Source organism: Dendrobates tinctorius, unplaced genomic scaffold (genome assembly GCF_039654945.1).
Source record: "Dendrobates tinctorius isolate UK_male_01 unplaced genomic scaffold, ASM3965494v1 ptg000020l, whole genome shotgun sequence".
NCBI classification, from domain to species: domain Eukaryota; kingdom Metazoa; phylum Chordata; class Amphibia; order Anura; family Dendrobatidae; genus Dendrobates; species Dendrobates tinctorius.
Genome location: NW_027361688.1, coordinates 23,468,935 through 23,492,372, shown reverse-complemented (window position 1 = coordinate 23,492,372; position 23,438 = coordinate 23,468,935). Strand labels below are relative to the sequence as shown.

Here is a 23,438-nt window from a genome sequence, read left to right as displayed (position 1 = left end):
CTATCGGGGAGGCTTATAGAGTTTACGGCGGTCAGGCGTGGCTGCGGTACGACGAGCAGTTTCGTCAGAGGAAAGCTGTGCGTCCGGCTATCCGCTGGGACCAAAAAGACATTGGCTTGTGGATGCGTGTGATAGCGCAAAACAAGACTGGGAGTTCCTTTCTTGGGGGGGCTGGAAGCACCAGCCAGAATAGCGGCACTGCCGGCTCTACGGGGGGTGGGGGTCAAGGGCAGTCGGGAACGCACAAAGCGGGGGTTTGCTGGCAGTTCAATGACAGCCAGTGTAAGTTTGGGGCCAACTGTAAATTTAAACACCTCTGCTCCAACTGCAACGGTACTTCACATGGGGCATCAAAGTGTTTTAAAAAAGGGAAGTCAAAATCCGGCGGGGGTAATTCGCAAGGGGGAGACTCCAGTGAATCTGGAAAGGATGGTCCCTTATCTAAGTAGATACCCTGATAGGGTAGGTGCGGGGTTGTTGTATTCCGGTTTTCAGGAGGGTTTTCGGATTCCGGATCCTCCGTTTGAAATCCCGTTTGTTTTGAAAAATTTGCGCTCTGCTTTGGAACATCCGTCAGTTGTTTCGGAGAAGATCCAAAAAGATGTTTCATTGGGGCGCATGGCGGGCCCTTTCGTGTCTCCTCCTTTTCAGAATTTGGTCGTTTCCCCGTTGGGGGTTGTTCCGAAGAAGGAGCCCAATAAGTTTCGGCTCATTCAGCATTTGTCTTACCCACGGGGTAGGTCGGTTAACGACGGTATTGATCCAGAGATTTGTTCGGTGGTATACTCTTCATTTGATGAAGCGGCAAGTTGGGTTCGGAAATGTGGACGCGGGGCACTGATGGCTAAGACGGATGTTGAATCCGCTTTTCGTTTGCTTCCGGTTCATCCAGACAGCGTGCGGTTGTTGGGCTGTTTCTGGGAAGACAGGTTTTTTGTAGATAGGTGTCTACCTATGGGTTGTTCTTTGTCCTGTGCGTATTTTGAGGCTTTTAGTTCTTTTCTTGAGTGGGTCGTGCGCGACGTTTCTGGTTGCGACTCAATAGTTCATTATTTGGACGATTTTTTGTGCATTGGCACAGCGGACTCTTCACGTTGTTCTAGGATTTTGAAAGCGATTGAGTGGGTGGCGAATCGGTTCGGGGTTCCGCTGGCGCCCGGGAAAACTGAGGGCCCCAGTACGTGTTTGCGTTTTCTCGGGATTGTCATCGATACTGTTGAATGGGAATTTCGGTTGCCGGAGGACAAGCTTGATGATTTGAGGTCTGAGGTGGTTCGTGCACGTCGGTTGCGGAAAATATCGTTGCGGGACCTTCAGTCGCTGTTGGGAAAGCTTAACTTCGCTTGTCGGGTGATGCCGATGGGTCGAGTTTTTTCACGTAGGCTGGCTAGCGCTACTTCGGGGGTTCGGGCTCCTCATCATTTTGTGAGATTGTCGGCCGAGCTCAGGGCCGATTTGGTGGTTTGGGAGTCCTTTTTGGAGAAGTACAACTGTCGTTCATTGGTAATGGCTGATGTGGTCTGCAACGATGCTCTGGATTTGTTTACGGATGCGGCAGGCGGATTCGGTTTTGGTGCCTATTTTGGCGGGCAATGGTGCGCCGGTCAGTGGCCTGCTGCTTGGGTTTCGGCGCGGTTGGTGCGTAACATCGCGTTGTTGGAGATTTTTCCGATTCTAGTGGCTGTTCATTTGTGGGGTCAGGAGTTTCGGAATCGGCGTGTTCGTTTCAATTGCGACAACATGGGGGTTGTGAGCGCGATTAATGGTCTTACAGCATCGTCCCCTCCAGTGGTCAGAGTTTTGCAGAAGTTGGTGCTAGTATGTTTATCTTTGAATGCGCATATGACGGCGACACATGTGCCCGGGGTGAAAAACGAGATAGCTGACTCTCTCTCTCGCTTACAGTGGGATCGTTTTCGTTCCTTGGCCCCGGAGGCAGAGTTCGAGGGTCTGATTTGTCTGGAGGAATTGTGGAGGGTGGCTTTCGAGCCGCAGAGTCACTGATCGTATCGTCTTTGGCACCAAAAACCTGGGAGGCCTACCGGAATGTGTGGTGTGCGTGGGAAGAGGTCATTACGGCTGACTCCACCGGTGGGGGCAGGCTTGAGCAGGAGGGTTTGTTGCTGTCATGGTTGGGGCAGGGCGCAAATGAAGGTTGGTCTCGGGCAAAGGTGACACGTTTGTTGGCCGGATTTTCTTTCGGTTTTCGATTGCGCGGATGCAGGGATTTGACGAAAACGTTTTTGGTAAGACAGGCGGTGAAAGGTTTTCACCGCTTTCGGGGGGGGGGTGATTTAAGGCGGCCCGTGTCGTTTAATATGCTTGAGCAATTGGGTCTGGTTTTGGAATCGGTATGCGCGGATGGTTATGAGGTTGCGTTGTTTCGTCTGGCTTTTTCCTTTGCATTTTTTGGGGCGCTGCGGATTGGGGAACTCGTGTCTCACAATAGAGTCGGTGGGCGGGTTGTTAGCCAGGGATGTGATTTTGACCGCTCAGGGCGTCGAATTTTGGCTGCGTAGGTCAAAAACGGACCAGTCTGGGAATGGCCGTCGAGTTGTGTTGGGGGTTGTCTCTGGTTCCAGTATGTGCCCGGTTCAGTGTTTACGTGGATTTTGGGACCTTCGTCCTAGTCTGGGTGGATCTTTGTTGTGTCACGCGGACGGTGGGAGTCTGTCTCGGTATCAGTTTGGTGCGGTGTTTAAGAAGTCGATTCGGCGTTTGGGATTGGATGATTCTAGGTTTGCTTCGCATTCTTTTCGGATTGGTGCGGTGACTGAGGCAGCTGGGCGTGGTTTGGGTCCCTCTTTCATTCAGTGTATCGGAGGTTGGAGGTCCAATCGTTATCGCAGTTATGTTCGGCCTTAGGGCGTGCAGAAGGCGCGTCCGGTTGGTGTGGTCCATGGGGTAGTGTTGGAGCGTTTTCTTTGCGATATGTTCTGTAAGTGTCGTTTTGTGTTTCAGGTTTGGGTCCTCTGCTGGTCTGGATATTTGGTCACTCCTTTGTTTACTGGGGAGCGGTGAGAGCCGATGTCAGGACTGACGGCAGACAGCTGGGAATTTCCAGATCGGTGGCGGTGGTGCGGTGGATCGGGTTTCGGGGCCTGGTGTGGCGTCGGGTGTTGCCGGAAATTCAAGAGTGTGTTCATTTGGACCGGGCACCGGATGTTCTTGTTATCCATGCTGGGGGTAATGATCTGGCTGTCCGTCCCTTCCGGGAATTGATCAAGGACATTAAGCAAGATTGCTTGCGGTTGTGGGTGACTTATCCGGAAGTCACGATTGTGTGGTCTGAGATCGTGCCACGCAGGCGTTGGCGGTCCATGAGATCGTTGGAGAAGGTCAAACGGGCCAGGATCAAGGTTAATAGAGCGGTGTCCGCTTTTATAGTTAAAAACGGGGGAGTTGCCGTGCGACATTTTGATTTGGAGAAGGGTGAGGGCGATTACTGGTTAGCGGATGGTGTTCACTTGAATGCAGTGGGTTCCAATATTTGGGCCCTGGCCCTTCAGGAGGGTATTGAGAAGGCTGTCGCTTGGCGGGTTGGGGGGGTCTCGGGTCATTGAGGTGTTCAAAGGCCCCTCGTTGTGGCAGATTTTGGGGGAGGGGGAGTCCTTGAAGTCGGTGGAAATTGGTTAGGGAGACTCTCTGGGTAGGGTCTCCTTCATTTAAAGGTATGCTGGTCGTGATCTGGTGAAAGGTGGATGGGGAGTTTTCCGTCGGAAGAGGGCGGATCCCCAAGGAGTTTGTGGACAACATCTACTGGTGTGCTGGTGCTCCCGAGCCTGTGGGGTAATGGCTGGGAGCAAATGGTCGGGGGTTGTCCACGATATCTGGTTATTTCACCACGATCTTGTGGCTTCAAGGACTTCTCCTTCCAGGGGTTAATTTTATTGTACTCATGTTGGTTATGATACAATGTTTATTGTTGTGTATTGTTATAATAAAAGGCTGCTGTGGCCATAAAATTCCAAAAAGAAATATCGGTGTCCGTGTATTAGTTGGCGCCGAGGTGGGGGTGGTCATTTATGGTCACGGTGGGGTTTTGGGGGAAAATCAAGATACTTGATATCCCCGTACGAGGTAAATACTTAACAATACCAACGTCATGTCTGCCAAATGATCGTGCGTCCAACATTTCACCCTCTTAAAGTTTAAAGATTGAAATCAGTGGTGAGATACATTTGAGACATTAATGGCATAGCTTCAGGATACACTACTAATGTCTGATAGACACGGGTCCGCTGACTCGATCTCCTGTGAACAGAAGTGGCAACGCATGCACAGCTCCATTCACTTCTATAAGTGTTTTTAAAATAGCAGAAGACCCAGAAAGTCCATGAATTACATAGACAGCGGAACTAATGTATTGATAAAACGGATCTCACCAGATTTCACAATACAAACTGCATACATTATTAAATAGATCTCAGATGAGGCTGGTTGGTTTACTTTGAAAATCCATGTCAGAATGGCAGTATACTATTTTTTGAACGTTCTCAAGTCTGATTTTGAAATGAGAATTTTATGAATCCAGCTCTTCCTACTATCAGGATTGTGTGACAATTCTCACAGGTGTTTTCAAACTAAGTACACCAGTTTCATCAGGTCTAGTAGATGTAGTCACTAGTGTATGTAATTTTTTATTGTGAAATTTGGTGATATATATATATTTTAGTTTCCCACATATCAATTCAATACATGCTGCTATGGGTTCTTCTGGTGATTACACCTATTTTATGGGGGTCCCTACAACTTGGGGGTCATCTTATTGTCAGAGGACCTTCTAACAAAGAGAGGCTGTAAAAAGAAGACAACTCTATTTAAAATGCATCTGTTGAGATCAGCTGATTTCTCCTGATTTTGTTCCCCGCAATTTCAGCAAACAGCTGTCTGGGCCAGAAAAGCATTTCCACTGTAGCTGCCGCTTACAAGGTAGTCATTCACATCAGTGGGCTTCCATTTAACACATGGGTTGCTCAAATACGCCAAAATAGAAGCCGGTTGTACAAAACGGCTCTTCATTTTGGCTCATAAAGGGGGTCTTCAATGATGTCCTTATGTCATTGTAGGGCATACAGAAAATGATTGTCTTAATATAATCCATTTAAGTTTTCCAAGGTCTATATCAGAAAAAGTCATACTGTGTGTGGGGTTATTATACTGTGTGTGGGGCCATCATACTGTGTGTTGGTGTCTGTTATGGTGCAATGTACTGTAAAGGGCATCACACTATGTGAGTGGCTGTTGGGACATCATACTGTGTGTAGATGGCTGTGGTAGGCCTACTCTATGTGGGAGGCAGTGGGGGCATCATTTTGTGTGTGGGGGGTGTGTGGAGCATGATACTGTGTGGGGATAGCTGTAGAGGCACTGTATTGTGTGTGGAGAGGTGGAGTGGTATTCTACACTGTGGGTGATGGCGGAGGGGGTTGTAGTGGAATCATACTGTGTGTGGAGGCACCATATTGTGTGTGGAGAGGTGTAGTGGAATTATACATTGTGGGAGATGGTGGGAGGGCATCATACTGTGTGTAGGTAGCTTTGGGGCTTCATACTGCCGTTCAGAAGGCTGTAGGTGTAGAGGAATCATGTAGTTTGAGTTGGGCTGTTGGGTTATCTTACAATGTGTGGTGGGCTGTGGAGGCATCATACATTTTGGGATGGGCTGTGAGGGCATTATGCTGTGGGGTAATGTACTTTGGGCCATCGTACAGTATGTGGGCAAAGTGGGGGCATTATACTGTGTTTCAGGGGGCATCACACTATATACATACGTGGTCAAAATTGTTGGTACCCTTTGTTTAATGACAGAAAAACCTACAATGGTGACAGAAATAACTTGAATCTGACAAAAGTTATAATAAATAAAAAATCTATGAAAATGAACAAATGAAAGTCAGACATTGCTTTTCATCCATGCTTCCACAGAATGTTTTAAAAAATAATACTCATGAAATAGGCCTGGACAGAAATGATGGTACCCTTAATTTAATATTTTGTTGCACAACGTTTTGAGGCAATCACTGCAATCAAATGATTCCTGAAACTATCAATGAGACTTCTGCGCCTCTCGACAGGTATTTTGGCCCACTCCTCAAGAGAAAACTGCTCCAGTTGTCTTGTGTTTGAAGGTTGTCTTTTTCAGATGGCATGTCTCAGCTCTTTCCAAAGATGCTCAATAGGATTTAGATCAGGACTCATAGAAGGCCACTTCAGAATAGTCAAATGTTTTCCTCTTAGCCATTCTTGGGTGTTTTTAGCTGGGTGTTTTGGGTCATTATCCTGTTGCAAGACCCATGACCTGCGACTGAGACCAAGCTGTCTGACACTGGGCAGCACATTTCTCTCTAGAATCCCTTGATAGTCTTGAGATTTCATTGTACCCTGCACAGATTCTAGACTCCCTGAGCCAGATGCAGTAAAGCAGCCCCAGAACATAACACAGCCTCCTCCATGTTTCACAGTAGGGCCAGAGTTCTTTTCTTGATATGTTTCATTTTTCCATCTGTGAACATAGAGCTGACGTGCCTTGCAAAAAAAGTTCCATTTTTGTCTCATCTGTCCATAGGACATTTTCCCAGAAGCTTTGTGGCTTCTCAACATGTAGTTTGGCAAATTCCAGTCTGGCTTTTTTATGATTTGTTTTCAACAATGGTGTCCTCCTTGGTCGTCAACCATGAAGTCTACTTTGGCTCATACAACGACAGATGGTGCGATCTGACACTGATGTTCCTTGAGCTTGAAGTTCACCTTTAGTCTGTTTAGTTTTTCTGGGCTCTTTTGTTACCATTCATATTATCCGTCTCTTTGATTTGTCATACATTTTCTTCCTGCGGTCACATCCAGGGAGGTCGGCTACAGTCCCATGGAGCTTAAATTTCTGAATAATATGTGCAACTGTAGTCACAGGAACATCAAGCTGCTTGGAGATGGTCTTATAACTTTTACCTTTAACATGTCTGTCTATAATTTTCCTTTTAATCTCCTGAGACAACTCTTTCCTTCTCTTCCTCTGGTCCATGTTGAGTGTGATACACACCATGTCACCAAACAGCACAGTGAGTATCTGTAGCCCTCTATACAGGCCCGCTCACTGATTCCAAGATTGTAGACACCTATGATGCTAATTAGTGGACACACCGCGATTTATCATGTCCCTTTTGTCATATTATTTTCAGGGGTACCATCATTTCTGTCCAGGCCTATTTAATGAGTTTTATTTTTTTTTTAAATTCTCTGGAATCATGGTTGAAAAGCAATGTCTGACTTTCATTTTTTCACTTTCATAGATTTTTGATTTATTATTACTTTTGTCAGATTCAAGTTATTTCTGTCACCATTGTGGGTTTTTCTGTCATTAAATGAGGGGTACCAACAATTTTGACCTTGTGTGTAGGAGGCATGATGGGGGTTCCATAATATATAGCAACACTATTGGGCTGTACTAGGTCTCGGAACAACAGACATATTTAGGTGTGGTCTGGGCTAGTGAAAGTGACACAAAAATTACTTAGTATGTTTCCTTCATTTTCTATCTTTCAAAGTTGGGCCTTTTGAAGAAAGTACAGCGCTCATGTCTACAGTATATTCACACATATCACCAGCATAGAAGCAACCAACGTGTCACATGACACAGGAGAGGTTGTCAGTAGAAACCAATCAGATGGCAGTTTACATATTTAAACCTACACTGGTGAAATAAAAACTGAAATTTGATTGGCTACAATCGTGAACACACACACATGTGGCCTAGTATATGGGATAAACTACAAAGTGCCCATACGTATTGTTATGCCGCGCTCACCAGGAGGCGGGGCTTCGGCCCCGACGTCACTCCCTCCAGTATGGCGGTCCCTCAGGGGTCCCCGTCGGGTGCGCACGCGCAACTCTCTTCCCCGGGTCTCCTCCTCCATGCCACGTTTGCGCTTGCGCGCTCCTGTCAGTGCTGTATAGGGCTCGGTCCTCTCTATGGTATTGGAGGATCTGACCCGGAACCACTAGTGGTCATGTGCTTTCTGGCTAGGTCCTGACCCGGAACCAGTAGTAGTCATGTGCTATATCAGACGACCTCCCCCTAGAGGAGGTGCCTGATTATTGTTGTGCTTCCTGGCTGGGTCAGCTGTGTCCCAGCCTGGCTGTGCGCTGTTCTCAGGTCCTCTGCTCTGTCTGCTATTCTGTGGTGCTCCTAGCACTTGCTCTGAACCCTTGTTGCTTCATGCTCAGTTGTGCCTCCTGGCACATCCTCTCGTATCCTGTCCCTTGTTTCTTGCTCCGCCGTGCCTCCTGGCTTTCACTCTATTCCTGTGTTCTGTTACTTGCTACACGCCTTATGTGCCCACGTGTACCCGTCTAGCACTACCCTGTACTCAGCGCACTCCCGTGTACTCTCCTGTGTTCCCTAGTATCCTGCACCCTCCAGTCACACAGTCTCGTATCTCCTGTGAGCCGGCCGCCTGGTGCCAGCAGTCGTGGTATCGTATCCCCTGGGGCTTGCTCCTGACACTCCCTGTATAGGGGGTGGTCCTCACTAGGCTAGCTCGCCCTGGGAGGGTTGGTGCCGCGACCCAGAGGTTCCACTCCAGGAGTCGCTAACACTCTAACACCCTAACACGTATTAATGCAGAAGGTTATAAATAATTAATCTTTTCACTGTACACGTCATCCACTGAGAATTTTTCATCTTATCAATATGCCTCAATACAAACAGGGTCAATGTACACAGCAGGAACAGCAGAACATGTCTGTGATAAAGCCCTGAGGGGTAAATAAAGCGAAAGTGGAAAGTGCATAACCAGTGTCCGGATGTAAACTAAGTTACTAGAAAGCCAGAGCCCCAAGCTTTGTGTATAGGGGCCTACAGAGGATGTCCCAATTAGGGCACACAGACATCATAGCATAGGGTCCCCCCTAGGTCTCGCTCTATAGACCCCATAAACGTCCTGCATATAAGCTACAAACATGTAGCCACCCGTGGATGCCCAAAGCTATAATAGCCGTTTTTTTTGCATCTTTAACATTTTTAGCATAAAAGCCTAATCTGTTCCAACCCCCCTAAATTTTGCTAAAAGACCTGATTAAAAAATCTACTATTTTAAGTTTACAGTTCTTACACAGACCAATGTGTCTCCATGGTTACAGTCTACAAACAAATCTAGTCTGATGCTACAGTCATACTCCCTGCCATCCGCTCGCTATGTCCTGCTAATAAGTGTATACCCTGATGAAGCGCGTAGCGAAACACAGGTCAGATGCAGACGGCTACCTGGGTCTCTTTTTGGTGTTTTTAGTTCAATTACTATTTGGCTTGTTTTGACTAACATTTTGTTAGCTGAAATATATTTTTTACTATTGCATTATTTGCCAGTATTAATTTGTGAAAAAACAGCTCACCATCATGCGTCCCGTGTGTTTCGGAGCACGGACAGACATCTTTGCCTGGAGACCATAGAAGTAGCGTAAAGGAAGATCCAGCTTCACAAAGTAAAATTCTTCTTTATTAGTGAATCTAATAAAGAAGAATTTTACTTTGTGAAAATGGATCTTCCTTTAAGCTGATTCTGTGCCATTACATACATGGTCCTTTATTATTTTATTTTTAACCCTTCTTTGCTTATATCCTATTGGCCTTGATGTTTGTGTAGTTTTGGTGTGGCGCCCCTGAGGCTTCAGTCGCCACAGAGGTACTGCACCTTCTCCTAAGGTATAGTGCCCCACCATCTGGGTAAGGTGGGAAATCCTGACCACGCTCCACACCTGCATTCCACACACAGGATAGTTCAGTGGGGCCACCTAACAGCTTCAGGCTGGGGGTAGCAGAGCACCCCTCGTGGAACCCTGCTTCGTAACACGAGATGTGCTGGGAGGCGGGTGGAGTAAGATGATACAAAAGAGTGGGAAGAGTGAGAGTTAGAGGTCAGAGGAAAGAAGAACGGAGTTGGAGAGGAAGGAAGATGGATGTCTGAAGGACGTGCTACAGCATGTCCCAGTGATCTGGGCTGCTGGCACGAGAAAGACAGGGAAAGAGACTGATAAGATTGATAACCTGACCTTCCATAAGAGAGATAGAACAGATCGGAACGAAGGAGAATAGAAGGACGGTGGGAAGCTGGTTGAAGAAAGATAGATAACCCTTCCAGTCCAGAGCGCAAAGGCCAGGGCCCGGTCCCCGAGGTTGATCGGATCTTTATGTCCAGCAACAGACAATGGTGGAGTAGTGAGCCGCTAACGCCTTGCTCCCATCATAGACTTGGGACACAACAGCACTTGGATAGTGAGCCGGGACTCTGGAGCTAGAGTACCCCGAAGCAGGCTACAACTGTCTGTCATACAAGTAGAGACTTGGAACACCTAGAGAGAGGCATTCCAGGGTAACTAAGTACTGGAGTGCTTCGCACCTAAAGGCGCATTGGAGGAGTCGTTCAGTAAGGTACATGTTGGCGGAGTGTGGGAAGGAGAATCCTATCTTGCCCGGAGGTTGGCTGGAGCCCTGACCTGGAGAACACAGTGCGGAGGCCGGCATGTGTGTGAACTGCAAACAGTGAGTAAAGCTTTGGAACCGCACGCCCTGGTGTCCTCCAGTTATTCCGCACCGCTACATCTGAGTACCTGTACCTACACCATCTTCGCCTCCCCGCCATTGCTCCTTCTACACTGCCCTGGGACTACAGCTCCGCCTGTGGGGAGCTTTACCATCTGTGCTGCACACGCCATCAGTCCCAGGGGGTCTGCATGCAGAGTCGGCCTAGCATTATATTTGCGGAACACCACAGGTGGCGTCACGAACAATTCATATAACTGTAATATAACTACATCTTCGGCCAATTCATTGGGCACCCAGGGCCACGGACCGGGTCATCGCTGCTGTGACACATTCCCCTGACGCCGGCCCGGTACCGAGTACCCCACAGCCCTGGGACGCGGGGGCGACCCATTAGTATTTTTCCCTTTTCGCTCCCTGCTTGCGCCCAGGTAGTCTCCTCCTTGCTATCCACAATTACGGTTTTCACAATATGTATTCCATTCAGAATGCATATAGGGTTTTGTTATTTTGATAATTATGAAACAAAAATAATTAATTTTAATTGCATGTCTTGCACATTTTGGTGTTCTAATGCAAATACACTACATGGAAGCAAATGTTGGGACACACGTTATTGAATTCCAAAATTTTCATTTAGTCCCATTTTCGAAATGTATAACATTCAGCTCCTCACCCCCCAGTGTATAACGTCTAGCCCCTCACCCCAATGTATAACATCCGGCCCCTGACCCCCCAGTGTATAACATCCGGCCCTGCGCCCCCAGCATATAACATCTGGCCCCTCAACACCCCTCGGTGCATAATATCCGACCCATCGCCTCTTTGCGTATAACATCTGACCCCTCAACCCCAGTGTATAATATCCGACACCTCACCATATCGTCTGCCTTTACTAATATGTGACATGACAGAATAGTTGGTAGTGCAGAGCTCACTGATATCAGCGCGTTCCTGTAATAGGAGCCACCAGGGTAACAAGTCTGTTTTTGACATTTCTTCCCTCTTACTGTAAATCTTCCCCCATCACCGGTGAGTGATATTATTGAGAAGTGGAAGAAATTGCAGCAACTCAGCCATGTAAAGTGACAGAGTGGGGTCACTGAGGAGCAGAGGTCAGAAAAGTCACCAACGCTCTGCTGACTCCATAACTGCAGAGTCCAGACCTCCTCTCATATTAACATCTGCAAAGACACTGCGCCCCCGCCAGGAGCTTCATGGCTGAGCAGCTGCATGCAGCCTTGCATTACCAAGCACAATGCTAAGCAGCAGTTGGAGTGGTGCAAAGCCGCCACCAACGGACTCTGGAGGAAACGTGTTCTGTGCAGTGACGAATCACCTCTCTATCTTACGTGTGATGGATGAGTCTGGGATTGGCAAATGCCTGGAGATCATTACCCGTCTGGCTTCATTGTACTAGCTGAAAATTTGGTGGACGAGAATAATACAATGGGAGTTTTTTTTTCAGGGGTCGGCCTTGGCCCCTTAGTTTCAGTAAAGGGAAATCTTAATGCTTCAGCACAAGACATTTTGCACTATTATAGGAACCTTATAGGAACAATTTGAGGAAGGCCCTTTTCTGTTCTTCATGTGTGTCCAGTGCACAAGGTCCATAAAGACCTGGTTGGGGGGAGTTTGGTGGAAGAACATGACCGGCCACACTGAGATCGGACCTAAACCCCATCCAACACCTTCAGGATGAACTAGAAGGAGATTGTGAGCCCGGCCTCTCCTCTCCCCCAACATCAGTGGCTGACCTCAAAAATGCTCTTCTAGAAGAAAGGGCATCAATTCCCGTGGACATTACAAAATCTTGTAGAAATCCTTCCAAGAAAGGCTGATGTTATAGCTGCAAAGGGGAAACCAGCTCAATATTAAAGTCTATGGACGTAGAATGGGAGGTCGTAGAATCTCCTGCAGGTGTAATGTGGAGGGGGCACATATGTTTGGTTTGCAAGATACAGGAGACAGATGGAAGTAAAGAGAAGCCATAGATTGATTACATTGATCAGTTCTGTCGTGCGAAGCATGGACACAAGACTAAACGCCGAACTGGCAAGAAAAAAAGAGTGCTAATGAGTAAATGGTAAATCAGAATTGAGAATATGAAACTCTTTTCTGCAGTTTCCATGAACATTCATCAAAGGATGCGGAAATTTGAGGCAGTCTACTGTCTGCAAATAGGATGCGTACTACAGACTGTCCCGAAGCAACATGAATCCTTAGATAAAGTAGTTGCTATAGTTTTGATAAAATCAAGATTTTCACTAGAGGACTAGTAAACCTGCTTCCATGTAGTCCACTACATTCATGAGCTCTGTATAACCCTGTCTCAACCACCGATTGGCAACTTTCTGCTTATCCCGTGATTGGGAGGGTTCCTTCTGGATTCTCCCACATTCCGAAAACATACTGTTAGGGAATTTAGATTTTGAGCCCCAATGGGAACAAAGTTTTTAAAGGGCTGTGGAATTATTGGCCCTATATAAGTAACATAAATAAATACAAAATCATATATATATATATATATATATATATATATATATACACTCACTGGCCACTTTATTAGGTACACCTGTCCAACTGTGTGTTAAGACTTAATTTCTAATCAGCCAATCACATGGCGGCAACTCAGTGCATTTAGGCATGTAGACATGGTCAAGACAATCTCCTGCAGTTCAAACCGAGCATCAGTGTGGGGAAGAAAGGTGATTTGAGTGCCTTTGAACGTGGCATGATTGTTGGTGCCAGAAGGGCTGGTCTGAGTATTTCAGAAACTGCTGATCTCCTGGGATTTTCACGCACAACCATCTCTAGGGTTTACAGAGAATGGTCCGAAAAAGAAAAAAAATCCAGTGAGCGGCAGTTCTGTGGCCGGAAATGCCTTGTTGATGCCAGAGGTCAGAGGAGAATGGGCATACTGGTTCGAGCTGATAGAAAGGCAACAGTGACTCAAATTGCCACCCGTTACAACCAAGGTAGGCAGAAGAGCATCTCTGAACGCACAGTGCGTCGAACTTTGAGGCAGATGGGCTACAGCAGCAGAAGACCACACTGGGTACCACTCCTCTCAGCTAAGAACAGGAAACTGAGGCTACAATTTGCACAAGCTCATCGAAATTGGACAGTAGAAGATTGGAAAAACGTTGCCTGGTCTGATGAGTCTCGATTTCTGCTGCGACATTCGGATGGTAGGGTCTGAATTTGGCGTAAACAACATGAAAGCATGGATCCATCCTGCCTTGTATCAACGGTTCAGGCTGGTGGTGGTGGTGTCATGGTGTGGGGAATTTTTTCTTGGCACTCTTTGGGCCCCTTGGTACCAATTGAGCATCGTTGCAACGCCACAGCCTACCTGAGTATTGTTGCTGACCATGTCCATCCCTTTATGACCACAATGTACCCAACATCTGATGGCTACTTTCAGCAGGATAATGCGCCATGTCATAAAGCTCGAATCATCTCAGATTGGTTTCTTGAACATGACAATGAGTTCACTGTACTCAAATGGCCTCCTCAGTCACCAGATCTCAATCCAATAGAGCATCTTTGGGATGTGGTGGAACGGGAGATTCGCATCAGGGATGTGCAGCCGACAAATCTGCGCCAACTGTGTGATGCCATCATGTCAATATGGTCCAAAATCTCTGAGGAATGCTTCCAGCACCTTGTTGAATCTCTGCCACGAAGAATTGAGGCAGTTCTGAAGGCAAAAGGGGGTCCAACCCGTTACTAGCATGGTGTACCTAATAAAGTGGCCAGTGAGTGTATATACAGGCTCGGACTGGCCCACAGGGGAGCAGGTGAATCCCTCGGTGGGCCCCTGTGCAGAGGTAAGCCACTTACCCCCCAATATGAGCATTAGTTGGCCCAACACATTTGATTTTCTATATACAGACAAAAGCATCTCATCATTCACCTAAAAGCTACCCAGTTTATTAATATACAGAATCAGAGGAAAATTTGGATAAAGTTATATTTGCATTTCAGGGCTCTTGTGCAGTGTACACGGGAAACTAACCTGACGGCTGATACAGGAAGACTTGATCCATGACTTTTGTCAGTCTGAGTCTCATAGTGAACTTACCCTTAGAATTATTTTGAAAGTAAGAAATTTTGATGAGGTTGCACATGTTCTGCACCGTAAAACAGGTTACTTGCATTTTTTTTTCGAAAATACTCAGCATAAAAAAAATCCCTCATCGTGGGAACGTAAGACCTCGGTCACAAGGCTGTTAAATAATATAATAAAACATCACGTAATTTCATTATCACAATCCCCTAGAGATATTAGACTCTACATGAATTGCTTTCAAGCACCATACAAAGCCGATCGCCTGCCTACAACCAATCCAGTGATCGAGGCAAAATACAGATCACTCCGGCAGTATGAAAAATAACCCATTGTATTTTGCCTGATACATTTTAAGTCACAAGTTCTGATTTTGTTTTTGGTGAAAAGTTCAATAAACACTTTCCCCTTCGTTTTCTGCACTCTTACCCCTGCTTTCTCTGGCTGCTCTTCCTCGATGGCTCAATGCTTTCTGGGACCAGCAGCCTGGCTTCTCTGCAGATCTTTATTGTTATTTCTTTTGACAGCCTCCCAAGCCTCATCCTAGTCCCACCTACCCGCCATGCTGAGCCAAAGTGCATTGACTTAGCATAAAACTGGAGAACACCTCTTAAAGGGACAGTGTTTAATTGCAGCATGTCTCATTCGTACAAGATAGTCATTTCTTCTCACCGGTGTCGTAATTTATCATCAATCATTCTGACCTTGCTACGATAGAAATCAGGTCTCCGCGCACAAATCTCCTCTTGAAAATATGGTTGTCACTTGATCGACAGCTATTTCTCCCGAGCCGCTCACAAACGTGTACACTAGGCTCCATCAAACATCCATGTTTTTCCTACAGCGAGCTGCTGCCAGACATTTCTGGCGGTGGCTTATCTCCAGCCCAAAGTAGCAGGACAGGTGATACCTTTCTGACCACTGAGGATCCCACCGATCACTGAGGATCCCGCCGATCACTGAGGATCCCACCGATCCCGATAATGGGGCTCTGAAGTGTACAGTCTGAATGGAGCGGAAGATGTGCCTTCATTGTCAACGGGGCTGCCAAAGACTGATTCACTGTGCCCAACCTAGCATCTGCCGGTGAAAAAGGGTTAGGAGACCCCCATAAACATTAGATGGTTGTCGAGACCTGACAAAATCAACTGAGTCTGACAGTCATCTGTCCCAACACAGTGTGTGATATTGCAGCTCATCTACATTCACTTCAATGCACCTCAGTTGCAATATCAGACTCAACCTATAGGTCAGGGTGGCGCTATTTATAGAAGAAGCCAGTTTTTTTTAATCTTCTACATTCTCTTTCATTGACTATAGATGTGCGTAATGGTTCAGCGCAGACAAGATGCCACGGATGAAGGTGATAAATGTGTAAGCAATACTGAGACAGCGAATTATATATACTTTTAAGACTACAGGACCGTAAAGGGAATCTGTCACCAGGCTTCTGCTACCTAATCTGAGAGCAGCATAATGTAGAGACACAGACCCTGATTCCAGCAATGTGTCACTTACTGGACTACTTGCAGTAGTTTAGATAATATCCTTGTTTTATCAGCAGATTATCACTAAAGGACTAGTAAATCTGCTGCCATGTAACCCTCCATATTCATGAGCTTTGTAGAGCCCCGCCCCCACCACTGATTGGTAGCTTTATGGCAGAGTACACAGAAAGCTGCCAATCAGTGGTGTGGGTGGGGTTATGCAGAGCTCAGCATTTAGAGGACTGCAGCAGATAAAACAGTGATTTTATTTGAAAAAAAAAAACTGCAGCAAGCAGCCTATTAAGTGACATACTGTATCACTGGAATCAGGTTCTCTGCCCCTTTGCTGCTTTCATATGGGGTAGGAAAAAACTTGGTGACCGATTCCCTGTAAACAAGGGGAAACATTGGCAAGAGTTGAGAGCAGTTCTAGTTCCTTGCTCTAACCGCCTTTGCTACATGCCAAGATCTCATGATAATCCTTCCAGGCACGAGTATCCCACAGAATACAATGAATGCAGGGAAAAGGTCACTGAATGAAATTCAAGAATTGTGTGTTTTTTTTTCTCTTTTGAATAGAAGAACAAAGCAAAACTGGCGATTAAATGTGAAACTGCAGAGAGTGCACAAAAAATAGTGAGCTCCATTCATTTCAGAGGTTTCATAGACCCAAATAGGGAATTAAAGGTCCTCATCTCTTGGTCAGAGTTAAAAAGTTTTGAAGGACCTGCCCTATCCTGCATTTCACAGACATTCTATTAATTTTAATGGTAGCTATTGTAATATTCAATTTCCCCTGTGGTGGCGCTGCTAAAAAGCGGCACATTTCCAGCAGGGTTCTGTATAGATAACAGCTGATCGCCGATGATCCCAGGAGAGGGACATTTCACGATCAGCCAGTTGTCAAGAGATTTTTGAAAGCAGAGAACTCTTTTAGGGAAGAGACAGGCGGCTGTACAACTCAGATGAGGATCGCAACGCAATGCTTGGACTGGCTGGCGGCTCTCCCGTCCCAAAAATAAACATTTCTTTTTTTTTTTTAAAGGGAATATGTCAACAGGATTTTGATATGTCATCTGAGGTAGTGGTGAAAAGACTGAATTCAGCGAGGTGTAACTTATGTGTGTGCTGTTGTTTACTTACAATGAAAGTTTTATCACTAGGCAATTATAATTGTGGTGACTAGCTGCCGCATTCCAAGGCATCTGACTCCGCCCCCTCCTATCATAAGCAGCTCACTGTCAACAGACATTGTACATAGAGAGCCTGGTGTGGGCGGGATTAGCTTTCTCAGCTCTGCTGCATGCTGCATCTAAAGACTCTGCCAGGACAAAAAAGGAACAAAGAATCAATACACATAACGTGTGAATATTCACTATATAATTGTATAAATCTTTTGCAGAAAAATGTGAATAAATACTGGAGTATTCAATAATAAAAAAAATTCATATTTTTATTAATACATAAAGATAAAAATACATTTAGCAAGGGGAATAACACAGCAGCAGGGTCAACAAATAAATATATATTACATTAGATAAATAAATCCAAGTGGATTGTTAAATAGAAAATTATATACAGACACCTCAGCAGATATGTCACTATAAATACCATACATCCAATATACCATATCTCAGGGAAAGAAAATTACCATGACACCCCAGAACGCCAACGCACGTTTCGCCAGGTTGCTTTCTCAAGGAGTAAGAGTATCACTGCAACGTGTGTAAATGAAAACTGCAGGAAAAAGAAATGCAAAAAGAAAAACATTTATTACATTTTGTCCTGTAGTGGTAGAAGTGAGATTATGTACAGATTATACTCTACTATCCGGTGCCATAGTGGAAATCTAACTTAGGGTAGGGTCAGAGGTTAAAAAAATCGAACAGCAATGTACGTCCTTGAGGAAAGTCCAATGGAAAGAGATAGAAAATGTTTTCTGAAGTAAAATTCGGTCATTGTGAAACGCGGTTACTGAATATTTCACATGTACTGTACAACACAGATAATAAGTGCAGGATCAGCTATCTGTGGAGATAAGTCCCTGCTAGCAATCAATACAGCGACACAATAAGATAATGAACAGAACATCGTTCAGCTCCCATTATTAATTCATGTCCTCGTCAGTGCACGGCACAGAGAAATGAGGAGGCGATGGACAAATGGGAGGCAAAAATGTGGAGGCAAAATATGTCAGGTAAAAATGCAAGGCAAAAATATGGAGGCAAAAATGTGAAGTAAAATGTGAGGCAAAGAATGAGGTAACAATGTGGAAGCAAAAAATATGAGGTAAAAATGAGAGGCAAAAATATAGAGGCATAAATGTGAGGTAAAAATGTGAGATAAAATGTAAGGCAAAAATATGGAGGGAAAAAATGTGAGGTAAAAATGTGAGATAAAATGTAAGGCAAAAATATGGAGGCAAAAAATGTGAGGTAAAAATGTGAGATAAAATGTAAGGCAAAAATGTGAGGTAAAAATGTAAAGAAAAAATGTAAAGCAAAAATGTGAGGTAAAATGTGAGGTAAAAATGTGAGATAAAAATGTAAAGAAAAAATGTGAGGCAAAAAATGAGGTTTCAATGTGCAGCCAATAATGACAGGTAAAAAATGTCAGGCAAAGAATGAGGTTAACAATGTGGAAGCGAAAAATATGAGATAAAAATGAGAGGCAAAAATATGGAGGCATAAATGTGAGGTAAAAATATGAGATAAAAATGTAAGGCAAAAATATGGAGGCAAAAAATGTGAGGTAAAAATATGAGATAAAAATGAGAGGCAAAAATATGGAGGCATAAATGTGAGGTAAAAATATGAGATAAAAATGAGAGGCAAAAATATGGAGGCATAAATGTGAGGTAAAAATATGAGATAAAAATGTAAGGCAAAAATATGGAGGCAAAAAATGTGAGGTAAAATGTGAGGCAGAAAATGGGGTAACAATGTGAGGCAAAAAAGATAAGGTAAAAATCAGAGGCAAAAATATGGAGGCAAAAAATGTGAGATAAAATGTAAGGTCAAAATGTAAAGCAAAAATGTGAGGTAAAATGTGAGGGAAAAAATGCAAGATAAAACCGTAAAACAAAAATATGCAGGCAAAAAATGTGAGGTAAAAAATGAGGTAATGATGTGGAGCCAAAAATGACAGGTAAAAAAAATAGGTAAAATTTGAGGAAAAGAATGAGGTAACAATGTGGGGGCAAAAAATATGAGGCAAAAATAAAAGGTAAAAATGAGAGGCAAAAATGTGGAGACATAAAATGTAAGATAAATATCTGAGGCAAAAATGTGAAGCAAAATTGTAGAGCAAAAAAATGTGAGGCAAAATTATGAAGGCCCCCTTATACATTAGACTAATGATGGCCAAACCTGCCGATATCAACGTACTGTAAATGACCTGTTAACAGGATTCTCCAGGTCAGTACAATTATGGAAATACCAAACATGTATAAGTATTTTACTATATTAATGCCTTTATTTTATTTGTTAGTCTCCTTAGGGGACTTGACTCTGCATTGCTGTGTATAGTAAAGATGTCATTCTCCTATGACGCCCAGCCACAAGCATGGGAGACTTCAGCCTCCCCAGACACAGCTATCGATCAACTCCCTGCCATCACGACGCGGGGGAGTTGTTGGGCTCCGAAACTAACATGCGGGGCAGTGATTGATAGCAGCATTTAAGAGGTTAACATCAGCGATCAGCTCACACACCAATTGCCGATGTTAGAGGCAGATGTCAGCTATATAATATGAGAGAGAAGTGATATAGTCAGTGAGTCTGTTTCTCTGCATTAGCTGTGAGTGTTGTGTGCAGAGTCTCTGATGTGTCCCATGTGACGTAGCTTCAGCCTGTCTCCCTGCCTCCTGCTTGTAAGAGCTGGCAGGGAGACACCTATCACCAGCAGGAGGCAGGGAAAGACAGGCTCTAAGCATTACTTGTGCAATGTTAGTCTGGGAAATGCAATTCCATACATACATTCTTAATCCATAAATTAAAAAGAAAAACAGAAACCTGTCATATACTTGTTATATCTGACGAATGGGGTCTATTTATTAGATTAACATAAGCAGAGGGTTTTCCCAGCGTATAGATAGATTAACACAGCGTGAATAGAGTCTAAAGGTATGTTATTAATTGTAAATCAGAGTTTTTCTTGTAGTCATTATTTATATTTTTCTACATTATCTGTGTGTATCCTGTAAGATAATGCTCAATATCAAGATACATGGACTGGTCAGTCGTCAGAAGCTCTGCTCTCAAAATCCTGCGCCCGTTGGCTCACCGCAGGCGACCTGAGCTTAGGCCTCGTGGCCAGCCACAGTGAACATGGCCACTCCAAATAAATCTCCCAAGTGTCTGTCACTGTCTGCAGCGTCAATGTCACATCTACAGCGCTGCAGCCAATCAGTGAGCTCAGCGCAATCAGGTTCTGCCTTAGTTGCAATCAGACATCACAACAACAGCACTGCAGCCAAACGATGAGCTCGGCTGCTCTGACATAAGTCACTCATTGCTGCTGAGCTCAGTGATTGGCTGCAGCATCAATGTGACATCAGCGCCGCTATACTGATTACAATGATACCTGGTGATGAAATCTGGCTTGTGGTTCTTGTGTAATCTTCATTTTCAGTTTTGAGTTAATGATTGCTCGTGCCCCGGGGCGGGCCTGTGGGAGATAAATATGACAATGAAAAAAACATTTGCTCAGACCTATAAATGGTTGTCCATTTCTCGGAGTGGTGTAAATAATTAAAAAAAAACCTATACTTACCTCTCAGGCTGGCGCCGAACCGCCGACATCAGTACTGTACCCCTGCATTGACATTACCATCCAGTTGGGACCACTGCAGCCAATCAACACCCAACTCTCCACTGATTGGCTGCGAAGACCACCTGACAACTTCCACTCTGGAGACCAGTGGGGGGGCACTGTAGTGAGTATAGGGGTTTTTTTTTATTTCCTCCACCACCCCAGACCCATTAAAGAAGTGTAAATCCCTTTAAGGTCTGAGGGGTTATTACCACCTTTATGTCGCACTGGCTATTTAGGAGGCATTATTTTGGTATGAGATTGTACTGTATTTGGGTATTGTATTTTTGAGCACCAGATGGCGCTATACAGTCACAGTCTCACAGTCACAATGATAACGTTCGGCCATTTCCTTCATGTTGCCCGGCAGCGCTCACAATTCTACACGCATGCGCAATCTAAATTGCGTCAGGTAAAGAACTGCGCCTGCGCCGTGATCGGGACGCGCTTTCTCTGCTGTACGCATGCTCACGACCGTGTGTGTGTGCACGCGCGCGCCTCGCTGTACGGTACGCGGCTGTCTGCTGTTTTTTTTTACTCCTCCTTCTGCACCATAGAGACGACGAGCTGGAGCAGCCGGGCAGTTAGCAGCAGCGGGCGGAACCATAGAGAGGTCGATAGAGAAACGTCTGCGCGGCGGTTCAGGACAGAGCTCGGGAGGTGAGGCCCGGTGTGTAGGCCTGTGTGTGGCCTGCAGATGGCGCTGCGCTGGCTGTACAGGGCTCAGGCTCCATATTGGTGGCCTGTAGGATATCTGTATGTATGTTTTGTGCTGTATCCCGCCATGATGTCACCTTCACAGTGACATCAGCCAGATGTGGGCCCTAAGCGGCGGGACTCCTTATACTGGATGTGCCCATGTAGGCATCACAGTGATTGGCTGCAGTGGTCACAGGCTGTAGACAGTGATGGATGACCAGCACAGGACCGGGGGAGGGTGACTATTACTAAGTTTATAATTAAAGACGCTGTTTGTGGAAAGCTCCTTTAAAGATGGTTTCCCGCCATAATCGTTCACTATATATTTAAAGGGTTTTTTTTTTTAACGTTACAGAAGTGGACCCAGTGTGTACCCCTCCGAGTCCGGCGCTGGTTCGCCCACCACGGATCGTGTCTGTGTATATGCCTCTCAGGCTGTTGGAGGTGGTCTGGCCTCACCCTACAAGCTTTAGGCCAGACAGCCCCCTTTAAGTCTGGGTCAGGAGACCTGCGGCCGCTTTACACTTCTGTGGCCTGTACACAAACCTTGCTGTAACGGTGATGTATGGTGGCGCCATGACTTCACTGCTCCAGCCAGAAGGTACTTGCTCACCCCCGGATCGGGCTCTGGCTCCCTTTGCAGCCCCTGTCTCTGTGTACCGGCTGCAGCGGTAACATCATGTCAATAGCATGCATGACGGTAAACGGCACAAGCCTGTGAGCTCAGTGATTAACAGTGCGCATCACCGCTGCAACCAATGTAATGTTACATCAGCTGCAAGAAACCGGCGCTGGAGTGGGGGAGGGTGAGTACCTGCTATGTCTGTTATATTAGGTATTAGAGTGTTTGGGGTCCACATTCCTTCAAGTGGAATACCCCCTATACTTGAGATACCTACTGATGAGGTCCAGCAGAGCATTCTCCCCAAAACACGGTCACTCCTATCGCTGTACGGACCTCAATGTCCAGACCAACGGCATGTTTCCTGATCCAAAATCGCTTGTTGAATTAGGAGACCCTTGGTCGGTTCGGGCATCGTTGTGCCTTTTAGTTGACTGATGAGTAGAGGGCCAACGATATGACTGCTCATATGCTGGCATGTTTATGTGTTGTGATTTTTTTTTCTGTATAGAACAGAAATAAAGGCTGGTAGGGGGGTAATTAATCAAGACTGGTATTTGATGTTTTCTTTCATCAAAAGCCCCCCAAAGATGTGTCCGTCATTCATTTAAAGGCAGACACCTCTTCATAGATTCAGTGCGTTTGTGACGCAAAATCAGAAGTCTGCAATATACTTTATAACATAAGTTATAGTGAACCTGGCAAAGTGTGGGTGGTCCTGCCAACTCCCCAAATCCTTTCCTCTTAGGAGGGTTAGGCTAGGCCTCGCCCCCCATGTGTCATATTTATGCAGAAGACAGGAGGAAGGAGTTGAGGAATCTTGATGTACTGTTAAGTAATTTCTATGTTATAAATAAGTGCTGCCCTAAATACCGGTAATCTTAATTGCCGATGGAAAGCTCCTGCAGGAACCAACTTCTCCCAGGGGCAGAAGTCCCATGCAGGAGACTTTTTCTAAGGTTTACCTGCTTGCAGAGTAATCAGTGTCAGTATACAGTCCTCAGAGTCCCACCTTCTTATATGGGTATGGTTAGGTAGTCCATACACAAATAAGCAAGTCTGCAATTTTTGCTTTCTGTTTTAAATTCCCCACTTTATACCTATCTCCTGATTAGTGATGAGCGAGCGTGCTCGGATAAGGTGTTATCTGAGCATGCTGGTATTTGAGCACGCCAAAGATACTCTATGTTCGAGTCCCCGTGGCTGCAT

General features: G+C 45.4%; 2 protein-coding genes across 5 annotated transcripts in view; one reads left to right on the top strand and one right to left on the bottom strand.

The window, feature by feature from the left end:
• FAXDC2 (fatty acid hydroxylase domain containing 2) overlaps positions 1 to 15,152 on the bottom strand; it is a 40,968-nt gene extending 25,816 nt beyond the window's left edge. Inside the window, exon 1 of the mRNA XM_073567898.1 lies at positions 15,039 to 15,152. The gene's annotated coding sequence lies outside the window, so the exon portion shown is untranslated. The remainder of the gene's footprint in view (positions 1 to 15,038) is intronic.
• A 6,148-nt stretch (positions 15,153 to 21,300) lies between these two features.
• CNOT8 (CCR4-NOT transcription complex subunit 8) overlaps positions 21,301 to 23,438 on the top strand; it is a 39,075-nt gene continuing 36,937 nt past the window's right edge. For 3 of the 4 annotated variants that reach the window (XR_012230743.1, XR_012230742.1, XM_073567890.1), the window contains exon 1: positions 21,352 to 21,568. The gene's annotated coding sequence lies outside the window, so the exon portion shown is untranslated. Of the gene's footprint in view, positions 21,321 to 21,351; positions 21,569 to 23,438 lie in introns of those variants that run through there. The other variant, XM_073567892.1, reaches the window with a different exon arrangement.